Source organism: Balaenoptera musculus, chromosome 6, assembly GCF_009873245.2.
Source record: "Balaenoptera musculus isolate JJ_BM4_2016_0621 chromosome 6, mBalMus1.pri.v3, whole genome shotgun sequence".
Lineage (NCBI taxonomy): Eukaryota > Metazoa > Chordata > Mammalia > Artiodactyla > Balaenopteridae > Balaenoptera > Balaenoptera musculus.
In genome coordinates this window covers 6318691-6324690 of record NC_045790.1, presented here as the reverse complement: position 1 = coordinate 6324690, position 6000 = coordinate 6318691, and positions in this window count along the sequence as shown.

The following is a 6000-nucleotide window of genomic DNA, read 5'->3' as shown; positions in this document are numbered from 1 at the left end:
CAAGCCAAAGAACAAAGACCAGCGGAGGAAGCAACTGGCCAAACCTAGAACTGAGGACATTCTAGTCTCTCCATCAAATCAGTGACGCAAAGAGAGTGGGGTGGAAGAGGGCTGTTACAGAATAAGAGGGACTTAAGTGACAAACAAAAGGGTGCGGTGTATTGATCTCATTTTTTCAGCTTTATTGAGGTGTAACTGACAAAACTGTAAGACATTTAAAGTGTGCATCATGATTTGATATATGCCCACATTGTGAAAAGATCACCCCATTGACTTAATTAACACATCCATCACCGTACGTATATTTGGTGAGAACATTTAAATTCTACTCTCTTAGCAAATTTCAATTATACACCACAGTGTTATCAACTACAGTCACCATGCATGTTCAGCTTAAAACTAAAAGTTTCTACCCTTTTACCAAATTCTCCCTATTTCCCCCACCCCCTGCCCCTATCCACCACTTTTCTACTCTTTTTCTATGAGTTTTACTTTTTTTTTTTAAGATTCCAGATATAAGTGATACCATGCAGTATTTGTCTTTATTGATCTTATTTGGATCCTTATAGGAACTAACCAGCCATAGAAGAACATTCTCTATTCCAAAACAAAAAAGAAAAACATTCTCGAAACAATCAGGATAATTTGGATACCGACTGGAAATATGAATATAGGCAATAGTGATTGTTAATTTTGTTGGTGTTGGGGGAACGGTGGTTAATTTTAAAAAGTCCTTAGAAGTTAAAGTTGCATGTGGACAATATTTACAAGTGAAATGGCATGATGTCTGAGATTTTGGGGGGGAAAGGTTTCTAAAGGAAAAAAAAAAGTCTTGCAAAATGTTGGTCGCTATTAAAATTCAGGGAGGGGCACATAGAGCACATTGTAGGATTGTTTGTACCTTTCTGTACTTGAAAATTGTTTTAAAAATTGGTAGAGAATGTCTCGGTGATGACCCCGAGTGTCCCCAGTCTGGGCATCCAAATAGGTTTTCCACATCCGGACACCCGTAATATTTGTATGGCATGTGAAATGAACTGTTGAATTTTGTCCCTAAAATTTTCTGGCAAGATTTCCAGACTATACACTGCTACAGTGTGATAACATATCCCATCATCATTAAGTATTTTTGAGGTTTTGTGCTTTTTTTTGTACTAATTTATTAGGCAATGGTATGACATAAGCTGTACATATTTTAGGTGTTTTCTCACTAATATCCTTGGTGACGGCTGAACACATGGCTATTTCTAAACCATTTCTTTTCAAAACAAAGTTGATGGAGAGCTTCCCTGGTGGTGCAGTGGTTAAGAATCCACCTGCCAATACAGGGGACACGGGTTCGAGCCCTGGTCCGGGAGGATCCCCATGTGGCAAAGCGACTGAGCCCATGTGCCACAGCTGCTGAGCCTGTGCTCTAGAGCGTGGGAGCCAGAATTACTGAGGCCCATGCGCCACAACTACTGAAGCCTGCACGCCTAGAGCCCGTGCTCCGCAACAAGAGAAGCCACCGCAGTGAGAAGCCTGTGCACCGCAAGGAAGAGTAGCCCCTGCTCGCCACAACTAGAGAAAGCCCACGCGCAGCAACGAGGACCCAACGCAGCCAGAAATAAAATAAATGAAAATTTAAAAAAAAAAAGACCTTTCCTGTTAAAATAAATAAATACATAAAGTTGATGGGAAAAGTGTTAAGGTCTTGATGGGGCATTCTGGGGCAGCATCTAAATGTACAAGATGTTTGAAAATCTCTCTCCCAAACCCAGAGTCAGAGGCAGTGACCTCCTCAGGCAAAACTCAGACAGGAAGATGTGAGAACACGACCTCTCACTTCAGATTCACAAATAGTGCAGGAGGCATTGCTTGCTACATTTGCTACTAAAACAGCAGCGGTTTGATGCTCAGGGGTTGCCCTAGGATGGACTGGCTCCCAGTGTCAAATGCTCTTCCCTGAAAGACTGTCAACACCAGTGACACCTGCTGTCTGCACATATAACAATATGATATAATCAGTCATTTTGACCTTTGCATTAGGATTTTTTTTCTTTTTTTTTTTTTGGTGGGGGGAGGGCGTGCCACGTGGCATATGGTATCTTAGTTCCCCGAGCAGGGATCGAACCCGCGCCCCCTGTGTTGGAAGCTTGGAGTCTTAACTACCAGACCACCAGGGAAGTCCCTGCATTAGGATAGTATCTTTATTTGAAGGTGGCTTCATGCCTCACATCCTAAAAATGAATAAACGTTTCACAGCAGTATTCTGGGGTTTATTAGTACCCACCTGAGACAAACCAAATAAATGGCAAACTACACCATTGCCACACATCGGTGTGGCAGAAAATGCAGGATAGTACGTTTAACATTAGTTTCTGTAAACTTACAGATTCTCTTTAGAACTTTCATCATTTATAGTCAGGAATTGCTAGAATGATCCAGCTTTAGTTTATCCAAATGACTAAAGCAAAAATCCTGCTTGGCTGTGAAGACAAAGCAATTCAAGAATTAAGTGGTAATGAATGTACGTTTCACACTCTGTGTCTGCTGGCCTATCTGACCCTCTTAATGTTACAGCATAATTTTTACTCTCCAGTTCACTTTGTGCCTTTGACAGCCTGTAGCTTAGGCATGACTGTCAGCGGGTATGAGTCTTTTAAGAGAAGAAAAAGTCTCTGTGCTACGTTGGGTCACTTTTCCCTTGTAATGTTTGAGCTAAACCATCTGTGCAAAATTCAAAGAGGAGTAACAGAGAGGACAGCTCTCACTCCTACAAGGAACAAGAGACGTCCACTGTGCATCTGAAAGGTGCGTGGATGGTCTCAGGGCTCGTACGGGGCGTCTGGGCGCTGGTGACAAGAAGTGCCTGATTGCCTACTCCTGCTAAGCTCTGAGTCTATCAGCTCCCACCTACCTGGCACCTCTCCCCCTCCCTTCCAAGACAAACCCTCCAGGAGTGCAAAAAACCCTAACCTATTTCTCCTAAATCCTTGCCCTCCTGTGTGTGGCCCAATGCCTGGTCTCTGATATCCTTCCTTTGTGTGATTGGGTGAAATCAAGTGCAGCTGAGTGGAGCAAAGGGCCTCAAGGTCTAGATACATTGCAGATCAAGCTAGGGGACAGTTGAACACATTATCCCACCTTACGTGTTATTATAAAAACAGAATACCGGGAATTCCCTGGTGGTCCAGTGGTTAGGACTCCGTGTTTTCACTGCCGAGGGCCCGGATTCAATCCCTGGTCCGGGAACTAAGATCCCACAAGCTGTGCAGCATGACCAAAAAAAAAAAAAAAAAAACACCCACAGAATACTTCCCACTGTAAAGTTTTTGGGATACCCAAGGAAGTAGAGATTCCTTGCTTCACCCGGTTGCGTTCTCTTATTCTTCTCTCTACCTGGTCCTCAAGGCCCTCGCTTACCAGTCTTCCATCACAACAATCTGCTGGGCTTGGTCATCCTGGATGTAATCCCACCCGTAAGATCTTCCATAACCTACCCTCCACACCTTTAAAAATGTACCACTCTCGCCTCTGGGAATGTATTATTATCAGCTGGGTGAAATGTACTTCATTACTAAATTCATAAATGTGAGTGTATCAGTACAGGATAATATGTTATAACCCTTCCACTCAACAAGATGACTGAGTAAAGCTACTTTAAGCAGTTATTTTTTTAAAAGATACTTAACCTCTCTGGATTGTGGAGATTAAATTTAATACATAAAACATGTCAATGCTGTTCAAAGTCAACACCAAGCCTTTACCTAATATGCTCAGAAGATATTCAGTTTATGTTGAAAATAATGGTAACATTTGATTGAGACTGCATTTGGCCACGTCCCATCCACACCAGCTATTGCTCTATTGTATGTAAGGCACAGACATCCTGTTTCTCAGTACAGTATGTTTAAGACACGGAAAATATTTTCAAAATAATTAAGATACTTTTTGAAAATCTCTCTTTAACAGAGTATGTGCAAAACTTTTCCTATACATTGTAAACAGTGATGTAAGGATATAAATCAACTATGTATACCATTTGTACATAATAATTACACATCTTATAATTAATGTGGAATACGTCCATGCCAACTGACTCATTTGTTACCAAGTGGACACGAATCCAGAAGACTGCAGTTATACTAAGACAATCCCATGGGGATGTAATATCTTTGAGCAAGGAAAAAGGAACTGTGTAACAGGATTATTCTACTTATACTAATACAAATGTAGATAGATCCAAAGTAAATATGAAGTGAAAGTGATCTAGTTAAATAACTACAAAAAAACTGCTAAAAATGAAAGAATGGAAGGAAGGAAGGGAGAGAGGGATAGAGGGGGGTGGAGAGAGAGAGAGAAAGGAAGAGAAAGAAAGAAAGAGAGAAAGGAAGGAAGGAAGGAAGGATAGAAAAGGCACAGCAAGGCATAAAGAAAAAGGAAAACCAAAAGTAACAAAAGCAAACAGATGACCTTACTTCCTAAATCTAATGTTCCAAAAGCCACATCTAAACTCAAGAGAAAGATAAAATTGCCATGTTTCAGTTAAGTTTGGGTCTCTCTGCTCTCTAATGACAGGACCGTGTGGAGAATAATAAATGCAGTTGGGACTTGCAGTGATATCTGTTTTCCATGCCCAGTGCCAGTGGGAAGATGCCATCACGGTGATGAGAAAGCAAGAGCAAATATTTTCATGTTGTGTTTATTAGTGGTTAAAAAACTATTTGTGATAAAAAGTGGGTAAATAAAGTGAAAATATTTTTATAGGGAATACAAACTCCTCTATAGTCAATTGTACAGCAAGAGGAAGCTTCAGAAGCCCAGGCCCGGCTCCGGCATCTTTCTCTCAGTCCACCAATATGTCGTGTAAATACACTGAGGAATTTAAGAGCTTACAACATGGTTTTTACTGAAGTCATCTAAAGTGGAGAAGACCGATTTTAAATTAACCACAATATCTAAGGGGGCTGGAAACTGTGGCTTATAAGGAAACATTGCAACTTCGTGAGAAGTTTGAGGCAAAGAAAGTATTCTTTATAAAGGGAAATTATTCGATTTAAAAGGAAATTTTAAATGTCACATTAAGAATGGGACTGCAACTTCCATTGAGTTGTATATTGGCCTTTCGAAAGAAGCAGTGAAAACTTCTTTATAGCTTTTATTAAGGGAAAGAAATGACATGTGTTATGGTAGATGACAATGCTATTCAACTATGTAACTGATTTATTTATAAGAGTAAATATATATTTATGTATATATATATATAAATGTATACATGTGTATGTATACAATAAACATTTATTTACTCAAGTATCTATTGATTGCCTACTGGTTCCAGGCATCATTTTAATGAATAAAGCAAAGGACATTTCTTTTGTGAAACTTATTTTCAAGTGAGGAGAAGACACACAATAAACAATGAACCTACAAATCACGATATTCTCTTGTAAGTTAGGAGGTAACACGGGCAGAGGGCATCAGGAATAGGGGAAGGCAGGGGGAGCATTTTAGGTAGGGTGGGTAGGGTGCAGTCTTCGCTGAGCAGGTGACCATCTGAGCAAAAACAGTGAGGGAGTTCCAGACAGAGCAAATCTGAAGGCAGGGCAACCAGGCAGAAGGGACAGAGCGTGAAGGGGTTAAGGTCTGCATTGTGCATGCAGGAGCAGCCGGGAGGTGCAGGGAGTAGATTAGGGTTAGGGAGACTGGGGAGAAGTATAGGCGATCAGATCATTGAGGTCTCTGGGCACGAGAAAACATGGGCATTAATCAGACTCATCATATCGTCACATAGACACAGGGCATAGAGAACTGGAGAATGCCCCCACCCCCAGCCTCCGTCGGGGGCTGTCTGTCTGTTAGTGGATGCAAACAATTAAAATGTGGTGTACATTAACAGATACACACTACGGTATATGAAACAGATAAACAACAAGGACCTACTGTATGACACAGGGAGGTATATTCAATACCTTATAATAACCTATAATGGAAAAGAATCTGAAAAAGAATATATATATA